The sequence below is a fragment of the Bos mutus genome, chromosome 16, assembly GCF_027580195.1.
Source record: "Bos mutus isolate GX-2022 chromosome 16, NWIPB_WYAK_1.1, whole genome shotgun sequence".
Classification (NCBI taxonomy): Eukaryota; Metazoa; Chordata; class Mammalia; order Artiodactyla; family Bovidae; genus Bos; species Bos mutus.
The window spans coordinates 21760806-21775574 of record NC_091632.1 but is presented as its reverse complement, the minus strand read 5'-3'; the positions used below and the strand labels follow the sequence as shown (position 1 = coordinate 21775574).

At 43.4% G+C, this 14769-nt stretch overlaps 1 protein-coding gene across 4 annotated transcripts in view; it reads right to left on the bottom strand.

Moving 5' to 3' along the window:
* NMNAT2 (nicotinamide nucleotide adenylyltransferase 2) overlaps positions 1-14769 on the bottom strand; it is a 215554-nt gene that overhangs the window by 37510 nt on the left and 163275 nt on the right. The window lies entirely within an intron of this gene.

Here is a 14769-nt window from a genome sequence, read left to right as displayed (position 1 = left end):
TGCTGGATGAGTTTAGAGAGATTTAAAACAAGCACCTGCCTCAAAGTGACTGATTGGAATTTACCACTACGATCACTAGCAGAAATTATTCCAAAGCGGAGGAGTCATTTTTAAAAAAGAAAAAAGAAGAACCTTCTTATAAGATGAAAGGTGGGCTGATTGCTTCATCTAGTTATTCAGAAGAGGAAATCCATCAAAACAAATTTCAAGGGCCTTCTACGTAATTAGGGAGAATTAACAATCAGACCAGAAAACTGTCATTACAGTTGGTTGAGAAAAGTTCAACCAAAGAAAAGCTCCCCCTCTTTTTTTTTTTTCTGCTGAAAAGAATCTGTGATGTTGCTTTTTCAATTTTCCAGACAAGCCCAATTTCATTTTCATGAGCCAATACAGCTAATTAAGAAGGGATGAAGGTTTTTGGTTCTATCTTTCTTCTAGGGCAGCTCATTGTGCAAATCCAATAGCAGTGAGCACCTAGAGCTGAGGGAAGGTGGCATGGATTTACTGCACAGGTGAGGGAGTCTGTAAGGGGCCAGGGGCTTGGGCAGCAGAGCTGTCTGTGTAGTTTACAAGCAAGGTTCCGGGATTACCTTGCTGGCTCTCTTACAACTTAATAATAAGTCGTCTCATCAGCCCGCATGCTTAACTACTGAGGTGTGCACTCTACAGACTGCACTCTGCAGCTACAGAAGTCTACACACTGCAATGAAGACCCGGCACAGCCCACCCCCCCCCCAATTGTATCTTCTCTATGGTCTCTTTAAAAAATAATAATAATTTAAAAAAATAAGTCTCATCACATTTGCCTTTTCCTTCGTTCAGTGTGAAATCTTGGAGTTTTTTTTTTTAAGAGATCTTTTAAAAAATAATAGTAAACTTTATTTTTTGGCATGGTTTTAGATGTACAGAATAATTGGGCAGATAGTACGCAGAGTTCTATGTATTCAGCCCCCCATCTTTTGACCTCCCCCACACCCCATTTCCCCTTTTATACCCCTATACAACCTTGCGCTTGTGTGGTATAATTGTTACATTTGATGAGCCTGTGTTGACCCATTATTATAACTACAGGCCATAGTTTACATTGAGATTCAGTCTTTGTGTTCTAAGGTTCTATGGCTTTTGACAAATGCATAATGACACGTGTCCATATTACAGTTTCGTAGAGAATAGTTTCTCCCCCTGAAAATCCACTGTGCTGTGGATTTTCATCTCTGCCTATTCATCTGTGCCTATTCCTCTCTCTCCCTCCCTACCGCCACTGGTAACCACCGATCTTTTTACTCTGTAGTTTTTCCTTTTCCAAAATGCCAAATAGTTGGAACCATATAGCATGTAGCCTCTTTAGACAGACTTCTTTCACGTAGCGATTTGTATTTAAGGTTCCTCCAGGTCTTGCCCTGGTTTGATAACTCATTTCTTTTTATTGCTGAATAATAATCCATTGTCTGGGCAGACCACAGTTTGTTTATTCATTCACTAACTGAAGATCATCTTGGCTGCTTTCAGTTTTCATGGATTATGAGTAAAGCTGATGTTACAATCACGTGTAGATTTTTGAGTGAACATACATTTCAACTCAGGTAAATATTTAGAAGCATGATTGTGGGAACATATGGTAAAAGTATGTCTAATTTTGTAAGAAGCTGCCAAATTGTCTTCCAAAGCGGGTGTGCAATTTAGCATTCCCGCCAGCAATGAATGAGCGTTCCTGTTGCTCCACCAGCATTCAATATTACCCATTTTGTTTTCCTGTTTGAACCATTCTTAAAAGTGTGCCACTGTTGCCTTTTAAAAGATGACTGATATTATTTCACTAATTTCCAAATTTTACTTCGAGGTCAAGGATAAACTGAAGACCCTTGTAACAAAACCTTTTTGAAATCTGAATAAATTCTTTAGCCTCCCCTCTTCCCTTTGCCCTTTATACCCCAGTCTTCCTTAGGATCATTTTCGTTTGGCCTTTGGCTATCACAGATCCTGTGCTGCAATAAGCCAGACCTTCCTTCCTCTCCCTGTCTTACAGAAAGTGTCCTCTTTTTACTCTCCACTTTCCCAAGTTTTATGTTTGAAGCTCAGCTCTACCCCATGTCCAGCATGCCTGTCCTGGCAACATCTCCCTTTGCTAGACGTACTGACCTACTAGCTCCCTGATCACCCTGTTCAAGGGACCTGGTCCAGAAATTGTTTCTGAGAGTGTATGTCTTTGCTCATCTTCTGTACAGAATTCTTCAAAGCCAGGGGACTTTGCTGTAGAGAAGAGGTCCCAGACTCATAAGATGGGCAATTAACATGCATGTGAGAACAAGCTGAGAATAAGATGATTTACATTCAAACAACCTTGGCTTGTTCAATTGCCACTGTGCAGGCTTACGAAAACATATCCACGGTCCGAAAGTTGCTCAGTCTGTCTCCCATGCCAAAGACTTCTTAGGCTCTTAAGCACTTGGTACAGTGGCTTGTTCATTGAGCAATACATGTTCAACAAGTCCTCAAACCTAGAAGGCTCATGTAGCCACCTTCCCTTAGGTGCTCTTTCTACTGGGCCACGTTGATCCAGAGAGCCAAGCTCTGTTCCTCAGACTATACGCAGGAGTTTCCAAAAGAAATAGGTTGCATCAAGCAACCTCACTGCCTTAGAAAACACTACCCTTTTCCTCTGGCCAATATGAGCGGTCACTTCCCCTGGCAATGCTCCACTGCTCACTGCCTCACAAAGAAGCAATTTCTGAAAGAAACAGCCCCAACCCTGAAAGAAGGATTCTTGATCTGAAGTAGTTAAACCCAGAAAAGTCATGATAGTGATCATGCAGGCAATTCAATTCATTTAACATTTATTGAGCACAAAATACCATGATGGATGCCAAAGGGATAAGAGTGGCTTTATTTATTATTCTCCACAGGTTCACAATAATGGAGAAACAGAATGCTATACTGATGGCTCTAATGAGAGACAAATTGGGTGAGTGCTGTAGCCATGGCTTTCAATGTTGTTGTCAGTGGTAGTATTTTACTATAAGCCACAGTAAGAAACACATTTTATATCCTGACGCAATACATACATATGTATGTTTATGCATAATTAACTGAAACAACTGCTACAATATTGTCTAGTGTATTTCATTCTGGTAGTCATAAATTTAAGTAAAAAGCTGCTCACAACCTAGGCATGTGTGGCAACCTACTGCTTGAACAACTCTATGAGACACTAGGGCAAGGGGGAGAAGGGACAGGAGAGATAATTTTGTCTTTCCAAGGAGAGTGAGAAGTCCAGCAAATATCCAGAAATTTCACAATGTAAAGAAAGCTTATCCACTAGTTTAATCTTAGTCACTAGGGTTAGGCTGTGGGGGGCTGGTAGGGGTGGGGTGAGGGTGAGGGAGGGATACTGTTGGCTAAGCAAGTGGGCATCAAACTTGAGAGGGTCCTGAAAGCCAGACCAAGGAGTGTGGTCAACACGTATTCTGGTGTTGGTCAACATGTATTCTGTGGACCACTTGTGTCGGAATCAGGGAGAGGCTATTAAAATGCAGGGAGAGGCTATTAAAATGCAGGTTTTTAGGTCCTGCTCAAGTTCTGAGTCAAAATCTCTGGGAATGAGACTTATCTAGGGTTTCCCTGATAGCTCAGTTGGTAAAGAATCCACCTGCAATGCAGGAGACCCCAGTTCGATTCCTGGGTCGGGAAGATCTGCTGGAGAAGGGATGGCCTAACCACTCCGGTATTCTTGGGCTTCCCTTGTGACTCAGCTGGTAAAGAATCCACCTGCAATGAAGGAGACCTGGGTTCGATCCCTGGGTTGGGAAGATACCTTGGAGGAGGGAAAGGCTACCTACACCAGTATTCTGACCAGGAAAATTCCATGGACTGTATAGTCCATGGGGTTGCAAAGAGTCAGACATGATTGAGTGACTTTCACTTTCACTTTTAAAATTAGTATCCCTATGTGAGTCTGGGTGAACTCCGGGAGTTGGTGATGGACAGGGAGGCCTGGTGTGCTGCAATTCATGAGGTCTCAAAGAGTCGGACACAACTGAGCGACTGAACTGAACTGAACTGAGGTGATGTTTCTGATAGCTAAAGTTTGAGAACAACAGACATACATTGACAATAACCATAAGGTTGAGAAGTATAGATAGTAAGGAATCACTGAGGGCTATTTAACACGGGGAATGATCTGCTCTGAACTAGAAGAGAAACTCACAGAACAAATAGTGAAGTAGTGAAAAATCCTACCTTAAAGGAGAGAGTCATTCCTGGCAGGAACTTTTGGGCCAGGTGGTGAGGAATGAAGGCAGAAATGCGTGTGTGCCTACTTAGTCGCTCAGTCCTGTCCGAGTCCGTAGCCCACCAGGCTCTTCTGTCCATGGAATTCTCCAGGCAAGAATACTGGAGTGAGTTGCCATTTTCTTCTCCAGGGGATCTACCTGACCCTGGGATCAAACCCGGGTTTCCTGCATTGCAGGTGGATTCTTTATTGTCTGAACCACCAGGGGAACCCAAAGGAAGAAGACCCATCAAAAACTTCCCAGGGAATGTTTAGGGACCATGGATTTCCTCCTCTCTCTAGACATTTTGTTTGCTTTGCATCTGGGTCTCCTCAGTTGGACATGTCAATGCCATGTCATCAATCTTTCAGACCAGACATTTATGACTGTACTAACAGCACTAGGTTTTATACTCTGCAATTCACTTTTGCCTTATTATCCTTTAATTTGAATGTAATGTCAGGCAAGAAAAAAATTGGAACCCAGCTAAACAAAAATGGCCAGGAGCAGATACAATTACGTTTTCTCCCCCACCCCACCCCCCCATAGAGATTTTATTGGAGAAGGCAATGGCAACTCACTCGAGTACTCTTGCCTGGAAAATCCCATGGATAGAAGAGCCTGGTAGGCTGCAGTCCACGGGGTCACTAGGAGTTGGACACGACCGAGTGACTTCACTTTCACTTTTCACTTTCATGCATTGGAGAAGGAAATGGCAACTCATTCCAGTGTTCTTGCCTGGAGAATCCCAGGGATGGGGAGCCTGGTGAGCTGCTGTCCCTGGGGTCGCACAGAGTTGGACACGACTGAAGCGACTTAGCAGCAGTAGCGGCAGAGATTTTATACAGTGGAAAAGTCTATCTAGTAGTATCTATTAGTAACTCAGGAACTATAATACTGTAGAAACAACACTGAACTTGGGTTCATAAGACTTCTGGATCTTGGGTAAGTCACTGAATTTCTCTGAGCCTTAAGTTTCCATATCTGTAAAATGCCTTCTTTGCAAGGTTGTTATGAAGATCAAATCAAATTCTAAATATAAAAAATGCATAATGCCCATGTGGTTTCATTGGAGAAGTCCAGCAAACATTTAAAGAATTAAAACCAATGCTACTGGGACTTGCCTAGTGGCCCAGCGGTTAAGAATCTGCCTGCTAATGAAGGGGACACTGGTTCAATCCCTGGCCTAGGGTTACAATTAGTTGTAACCACCTTAGTTGTAATCCACCTTACAATTAGAGTAAGCCTGTGCACAGCAACGAAGTCCGAGGGCAGCCAGAAAAACAAATGAACAAACCAAAAACCCTAATGCTACAGAAAGATCTAATGTAAAACATGGCGACTATAATTGATTGATAAGTAAAATGATTCTAGGGCTTCCCTGGTAGCTCAGCTGGTAAAGAATCCACCTGCAATGAGGGAGACTTGGCTTCGATCCCTGAGTTGGAAAGATTCCCTGGAGAAGGGAAAGGCTACCCACATCAGTATTCAACTCAATTCTGACACCATCAACCTGGAGATAGCATCAGATCCCACAGGTTAAGGCTTCAGTCTTACAAGACTGCCTCCTCCCTTTCAGATGTCAAATTCCAAGCTCACATGTTACTATGCTTCTGACAGACCAAAGGGCTACAAACTGGAGTTACTCATGACATAGTCTTTGGACTTCACATGCCAGTCACAAGTCAAGGTTGTTAACTTGTATTTCTGACCAACTGGCTATAAATTAGAGGCTCCCATGATGGCCTCCTTTATTTGATTAACTTACTAGAGCAACTGACAGAACTCAGGAAATCTGTTTATTTACTAGATTACCAATTTATTACAAAGGATATTAAAGGATACCAGTCAACAGCCATATGAAGAGATACATGAGGTGAGGTCCAGAACAAAGGAGCCTCTGTCCTCATGGAGTTTAGGGTCTCATGGAATTTGGGACATGGCGCAGTGGTATGTGGAAGCATTGTTTCCCCAACCTAGAAGATCTTTGAACCCTTGGCTTTTTGGGTTTTTAATGGAGACTTCATTATTTAGGCATGATTGGTTAAATCATTGGCTATTGATGACTGATTCAGCCTCCAACCCCTATCTCTTCCCCAGAAATCAGAGGGTGGAACTGAAAGTCCCTGCCTTCTATTCTCAGTTGCTTAACAAAAGTCACCTCATCAATAGCAGCCTAGTCGTGGTGGAAAGGAACTGAGGCAAGAGAGTAAGCATTAAAATAAATGATGCTCCCATTGCTTTTATCACTCAGGAAAGTCCAAGAGTTTGGGGAGCTGTAAGAAAGAGGCTGTGCACAAAGAGCAAATATATATGAAAAATTTATATGTGGACATCTGAATGACCACATATATATTTCTTATAAATCACTGCACATTGCAATCCCTGCATGGCAATAACACTGTATTACATAATTTAAATTTGCTAAGAGTGTAGAACTTAAATGTTCTCACCAAAAAATAAATATGTGAGGTGACTGACAGATATGTTAATTAACTAGATGAGAGGAATCTTTAGACAATGTGTACTTAAATCACCACAATGCACACTTTATCTAAAAATTGTATATGTCAATTATACCTTAATACAGCTGAAATTAAAAAAAAATCCTAACATCTGTCTAGAAAATAGAAAAAAGAACTCTTTCTAACATTTTATGAAGCCAGTATTGCTCTGATATAAAAATCAGGCAAAGAGAGTACAAAATATGCAAAAATCACTAGCAAAGTATTAGCAAATAGAATCCAGTTGTATATAGAAAGAATTATATACCATGACTAAGTGTCATGTAACCCAGAGATAGAAGGCTGTTTCAATATTTGAAAATTAAACAAAATTTAAAAACTACATAGAACTTGTATGCTAAAAACTACAAAATGCTGATGAAAGAATTACAGAAGATTTAAATAAATGTTGAGTCATACAACAGAAAATGACAAGCTACTCTGAAAAATAGTTTGTGGATTAAAAGACTCAACATAGCAAATATATTAATTCCCAAAATTTATATATAAATTTGATGCACTTCCTATCAAAATCTCAGCAAGGATTTCTTTTTGCATAAATGAAGACAAAATAATTCTAAAATTTATATGGTAAGGTAAAGGAGCTAAATAGTTAATACCTTAAAAAAAAAGAATAATAAAGTAGGGAAATCAATCTGTCCAAATTTTAAATACTATTATATAACTACGGAAATCAAGTGGGAGGTATTGGCAGAGAGTTAGACACAAAGGTCAATGAAACAGAACAGAGAATCTAAAAATAGCCCCATACAAGGAAGGCCAAGTGAATTTTGACAAAAGCGCAAAAACAATTCAACGGAGATAGGACTGTCTTTTCAATAAATGGTGCTGAAGCAACAGGACAGCCATAGACCAAAACCAAAATAAACCCAAACTGAACTTGACCTAAATCTCATATACAAAAGTTAATTCAAAATGGATCATACAATATCGTAATTAGCCTCCAATTAAAATAAATAAATAATTTAAAAAAAATGGATCATAGATCTAAATTATGTAAAATGAAAAACTATACAACTTCTAGAGGAAAATGTGGGAGAAAACCTTTGGGTCCAGGGCTTGGTGAAGACTCTTCAACAGGATAAAAGCAGAACAAACCACAATAAACTGGACTTTAATAAAATAAACTTTTTTTTCTATGAAAGACTTTACTAAGAGGATGAAAAAACAAGTTATAGGCTGGAAGAAAATGTTTGCATCCACATGTCTTAAGATTCATATTTAGAACATAGAAAGGACTCAAAACTTAGCAGTGGAAAAACTAACAATCCAACTAGAAAACGGGTAAAAGACACGAAAAGACATTTCACTGACTAGGACAAATGGATGGTGAAGAAACACAGGAAATGGTGTTTAATATCCCTAAGCATTAAGAACAGAGAAGGCAATGGCACCCCACTCCAATACTCTTGCCTGGAAAATCCCATGGACGGAGGAGCCTGGTAGGCTGCAGTCCATGGGGTCGCTAAGAGTCGGACACCACTAAGCGACTTCACTTTCACTTTCCACTTTCCTGCATTGGAGAAAGAAATGGCAACCTACTCCAGTGTTCTTGCCTGGAGAATCCCAGGGACAGGGGAACCTGGTGGGCTGCCGTCTATGGGGTCGCACAGAGTGGGACACGACTGAAGCAACTTAGCAGCAGTAGCAGCAGCAGCAAGCATTAAGAAACGTAAATGAAGACCAGGAGGAGATACCCCTATTCACTAATAGAATGGTTAAAAGAAGAAAGAATGACAATGCCAAATGCTGGTAAGGATGTGGAGAAACTGGGTTCCTGATACATTGCTGTTGGAAATGTAAAATGGCAAACTACTCTAAGAAATAGTTTGGCAGTTTCTTAAAGAACTAAATATCCACTTACCATATGACTCAGCAATTGCACTCCTGGGTATTCATCCCAAAGAAATGAAAACATGTCTACACAAAAATCTGTGTACGATTGCTCATATCAGCTTTACTTATAATAACCAAATACAGTAAACAAGTAAAATAGCCTACAATTTTAGGCTAACAGCTTAGGTAAACAGTTAGACTGTGGTACATCCATACCGTGCAATAGTACATAGCAACAAAAAGGAACAAACTGATTTGAAACAAACAAAAAGATAAAAATTGTAAATGCAACAATTAAAATAGATCAATAGCTTATCACATTGAGTGGGAAAAAAAGCCTATCTTAAAAGGTTCCATACTGTATGATTCCATTTATATAATATTCTCAGAAATTATATAGATTAGTGGTTGCCCATGGTTGGGGTGAGGGTACAGAAAAGGGAGGTGGGAGTGACTCTGAAGCTATAGCTCTAGTCCAGGGAGATCTTTGTGGTGATGGATGAGTTCTGTATATTAACTGTGTTGGTTACATGAATCTACCCATGTGATAAAGTCATGTGTAACTTTATAATACATATACTTTATACCAATGTCAATTTCCTCATTTTAATATTGTACTGTAGTTCACAAAATGTAAGTGTTTCAGGAAACTGGGCAGAGGGCACATGGGACCTCTCCATACTATCTTTGCAACTTCCTCTGAATCTATAATTGTTTCAAAATAAAATGTCTTTAAAGGGGTCATGCTAAACCACGAAACATGGTATCATTTTAAGGTGGCAGTGTGCAAATCCAGGCGAATGGCAAGCAATCTCAGGGGTTAGATGCTTCTGGAAATTTATCTCCTCGTCTCTTTCTAGTTTTGTTACTATCTGGATTCTAAGATTTGGGGTTGTTGTGGCCAGGCAGATGTTGTTGAAAGCAGTTCTTCTCAAGCTAATGTCCATGTGAATCCTCTGGGGATCTTGTTAGAATGCAGAGTCTGATTCCAAGGGATGGGATGGGACATGAGATCAGGGCCAGGATTAGGGAGAGGTGAGAGGGGGAGGATCATTCATTCAAGTGCGAGGTCAGATCCTGTCTTCATTTCAAATTATGATATTATCCTCATCATGGATTTTTGCATTAATTTTTATTTTTAAAAAACATTATTTATTTTGATTACTCAGTTTGGGGGTGGTCCCTTAAATTTTGCACCGGAGGGGGCCATCCTCCTTGGTCTCATCCTATTCTGGGCCCTGCCTGAGATGCAGTGTTTCTAATAAGCTTCCAAATGAGACCAATGCTGCTGATCTGTGGACTATATTTTGAATAGCAAGGGACCTGGTGCAGGGCTAAAGAATCCACTTGCCAATGCAGAAGACACAAGAGACCCGGGTTCGATCCCTGCGTTAGGAAGATCCCCTGGAGAAGGAAATGGCAACCTGCTTCAGTATTCTTGCCTGGAGGGCTCCATGGACAGAGGAGCCTGGCAGGCTACAGTCCAGGGGTCACAAAGAGTCAGACATGAATGAACATCTGAGCATGCACACACACACACACACACACACACACACACAGGTAGAACAGTCCTTCAGTGGTAGGACACGCCCTACAATCCTTCCTCCCTCTTCTACTCCACCACTACATCCACTTTGCATGACAAGGGCATTTCTGGACATTGGCAGGTAGCCTACTGGCAAAGCTGTATCTAGGGCCCTGGAATTTAATTTCATGCCAAGCTTCCCAAGATGTGGTCTATTTTTGTCCATCAGCTCTGTCCCAGGGACACAGCCAAATCATTCTCAGATTTTACACTCAGGTCTGACCCGCCCTCCATTTCATCCACCTTTCTTGCTCCTATCCTCACAGAGGAGGAGCCGAGGCTGCCAGTAGCATCGTCACGTCCTGTCCTCGCTACCCAAGGATCCACTGTGTCTCACAACTCATTCCAGGCCGCCTGGAACCAGGTAAATCTCCCTTCCTGACAGGTTGTGCTGGACCCACCAGACGATGATAGACACAACACGGATGATTTGCCCATTAATAATAACTCATGAGACAGACATGTCTCGTCTGCCTCCTGGCTGCTCAGTGAGCCTGGATGGTGTGTGATCTACTCTCCTCTTCCGGGAAGTTAATGGAGGAAACACTGTGGTCAGGATATCTACGCTAACCTGATTTTTCCTTTTCAGCTGCAATCAGAAATGACCCCTTCTGAGCTGTATTCACAGTTGAAGCTGCTGGCATTTGCCTTGTTTGTGAATTTCACAGAGGCAGTCTGGATTTGTAAACATTCTAAGTCTTAGAAAGCTTTGGCTAATAAAGGAAGAAGCCAAAGAGTGAATCCCTCTGGGCACATTTATTCCTCATCGGGGGTTAAAAAAATGTACTTTTTAAAGGAACCATCCTTGTGGCCTAGCAAACTGGACCTTAGGCATTCCCTGACAAAAATGTAATGAAGTGTGTATTACGTTCAAGGCTCTGTACCAGGCGCTATTCAGGACATAGAGAAGTAAAAGACACAATCCCCACCTCCAGGGAGCTTGGGTTTCCAATACACACAGCATCCTTTGCTTAATCAATACCAAAATGAACAGCTGCGACCTTAAGTGTTATAGGACTTTGGGGGGCGGGGGGCGGAAATCCCTGTGGAATGCAGTACCCTTAAGACAGGCCTGGGACCTCAGACCCTTCCCTGCAGTGCTGCAATGCTTGCACATGGCTGAGATGGTAAAGAATCCACCTGCAATGCGGGAGACCGGGGTTCAGTCCCTGGGTTGGGAAGATCCCCTGGAGAAGGGAATGGCTACCTACTCCAGTATTCTTGCCTGGAGAATTCTGTGGACAGAGGAGCCTGGAGACCTACAGTCCCATGGGGTTGCAAAGAGTTGGACATGACTGAGCGACTAACACTACTACTACTATACTTCTCAGGGAGCAAAAAAAAACAAGGAAATTATATGGGACTAAAAATAACTGCCTGCAAGCCCAGTCGGGGCAAATTCTGGATGCAAAAGATACAAAGTGATCAAAAAACCCAACTGGCACTTTTGAAGAGCCTGGAGCAAAAACATGGTGTTGAGAGCAAAAGCCGGGTGCTGTGCATGCCCCCTACACATAACACCACCTAATGGGTGGGCACACCACCTAAGTCACCCCTTGGTCTTTCCCCTCACACTCCCCTATATGGGATACCATATAAGGAAGTTCACCCCCCACCTTGGAGAGAGAGCAGCAAGGGAAACTGTTGTTTGTTCTTGCTCCCTGCTGCTGCGGCAGAGGCCCCAGAAAAGCCGTGGCTGAATTTCTTGTCTAGCCTCTGATCAATTTCTATTGATTGGGGAAGGCCAAGAATCTTGGTTGGTTAACAGCCTGGGAACTTTCCTAGAACAGATGAGACTTGAGCTGGGTTCTGACAGCAGAGAAGAGGATTATTTACTCTTTATTTTCTGTTTTCTGATGCTTTAACATCTGTGGCCTTGCTGACCTTGGAAGGGCCACTCTCCAAGAGTTCATCAATTCTTAGAGATAATAAACAACTTATCCTAGAGATAGAAAACTCTAGATTGCACCCATCCCCTACCCCCTCCTCCATCTGGTTCTCACACTCAGGGCCACTATTGCCCTGCCCTAATCACCCCCAAGGGCTTCCCAAGTGGCTCAGAGGTAAAGAATCTGCCTGCAATGTAGATGTGGGTTTGATCCCTGGGTCAGGAAGATCCCCCGCAGAAGGACATGGCAACCCACTTCAGTATTCTTGCCTGGGAAATCCATGGATAGAGGAGCCTGGTGGGCTACAGTCCACGGGGTCGCAAAGAGTCAGACATGACTGAGCGAATAACACACAGACATAGTCAATCCTAAGCCTGCTTACCCAGCTCCCCACCCCTGCCATTTCTTCCTACAGAAACCACAGTAAAGGCTCTTACCCATGTTCCCACATCTCTCTGCCTCCTGACTGGCCCTGGTGTTTCCCTGAGGGACCCCCACCCCTCAGCATGTCATGTCCTCTCCTCTTGGGATCTGTGAGTATACGTATCTTTTCAATGGCTGCTGCTGCTGCTAAGTCGCTTTAGTCGTGTCCAACTCTGTGCGACCCCATAGACGGCAGCCCACCAGGCTCCCCTGTCCCTGGGGTTCTCCAGGCAAGAACACTGGAGTGGGTTGCCATTTCCTTCTCCAATGCATGAAAGTGAAAAGTGAAAGTGAAGTTGCTCAGTCATGTCTGACTCTTCCCGACCCCATGGACTGCAGCCTACCAGGCTCCTCCGTCCATGGGATTTTCCAGGCAAGAGTACTGGAGTGCGGTGCCATTGCCTTCTCCACTTTTCAATGGCAATCATCTCCTAATCTGTAGGTCTTGCCACATCTAAACAGTAGTGAAGGCTACATTTTGAAACAGAAGGAAGGCACTCATTCCAGGGGCACAAGGCAATGTTGAGCAGGTGAACTGAGTCAGGAACGGAGTCTCCAGGCTCTATGGCTTGGCTTCTTTGAAAAGACATGACACCCCTTTCATTCACCCACACTAAGCATGTCTGATCATCCCTCAGCCTGGGCATCTTTCTGGATCTTCCTCTAGTCCCAAATTCTCCAGTCTCAATCCATCTGGGAAGTAGGGGCTGGGTGATCACATTCCCCTGGCTGAGTGAGACAGTCAATCATACCAGCTCCTCTCCGAGCCATAAGACAGCTACTTGAGTCTGAAATGGGTATGAAAGGGTGGCATTGTCTTTGACGTTGATCCATGAGTGGGACCATGGGAGCCCACCGTGCCATCCCTTGGATATCATTAGTTGAACGGGTTGAGAGCCCCCTATAATAATTGCAGACTAGTTATAGACGACCTCCTGCAGGGAGCAATTAGCTTAGCTCTTCTTAAATCAGCCCTGCCCTCACCAGCCACCTACAAACACTTGCCATCACACCTCAGCAGAACCAGGGGAGAGGATGTGGATTTCCCAGGACAGAGGTCTCTCCCTTCCTTCATGCCCTTTACCTGCAACTCTAGGAGAAGCAATGACATATGAAGCCCCTTGAGGTCATGAGAGCATAGATTTTTCCTCACAGTGAAAGACAGCGTCTTAGTCCTGCCACTGAGACTCAGGAAGGCATGTGATGGAAATTACATTTCCCGAGGGGATGGTAGAGGGCCCAGATCCAGTGCATTCTTCTGCTCAGTGTCTGGCCAGCAGAAGGGGTGGTCTGAGCTTGGATGCACATGGGGATAAAGCTGAGCTCCCTGAGCAGGCTCATGTACGGAGCTTCCCTGCAAACCTTGAAAAGCTCCCCTGGACATAAGAGTCTCCTGGTGACCATCGGTCAACTCCCACCAGCTGCCCCCACCCCCACTGAGCATGTGTCAGGTTGCACTGACCAAGGAACGTCACCAGTGCTTCCCAGATGCCTCTGCATGCCTGGCTTTCCTCTAGTCCCTGGCTTTCCATCCATTCGTCTGGCTTTTGCGTCCCTGAACTGGTCGTCAGGGAGAAGTAGAGTAGCACGGGCACCCTCTCTTTCCCGTTCATCTTACTGGCTCCACTGCCTCTGGCTTGGGAGGATTTCTGTCCCTCTGTCTTCACAGCTGGGAAATGATTTATGATCCTCACTTCAACTGTCACTTCTGACAGACCATGCGGGGTGACCCTCTCATACTCCCCAAGTGCCATGTGCCACCCTAGGGCTCTCCATTCAAATCCTTTCCACTGGAAACCACCCCCTGCCCTCCCAGATTGCCATCCGTCACCCTTCTCAAATCGGGCTACAAGCTTCTTGGAATTCACCTATTATTGAAAAAGACTCATTTCTATTTATTTCCTCAGAAGCAGAGAGCTAAATATATACATAAAAATATGGCATGAACCGGCCTCCCCTTCAGTGAGACATGAGAGAATTATTTCAGAAACCCACAGACTGTAACACTAAATATAACTGGGTGGGTGGACTGGGGCGGGGGAGGGTGGGTAGACTGGAAGGTGAGGGGGAAGGAAAAAAGGCAGGAAGAGGACACATGATGTAGAAAACCCGCTGTGGCTTCATATCCAGGTGACAAGTCTCTGTCATTTGCATGGAATCAGGCTCTATTTTTAACTAGAAGTCTATTACTCCACACTGTAGGAACCATTAACCTTTTTGAATGTAAGTTCGCCATACAGGCT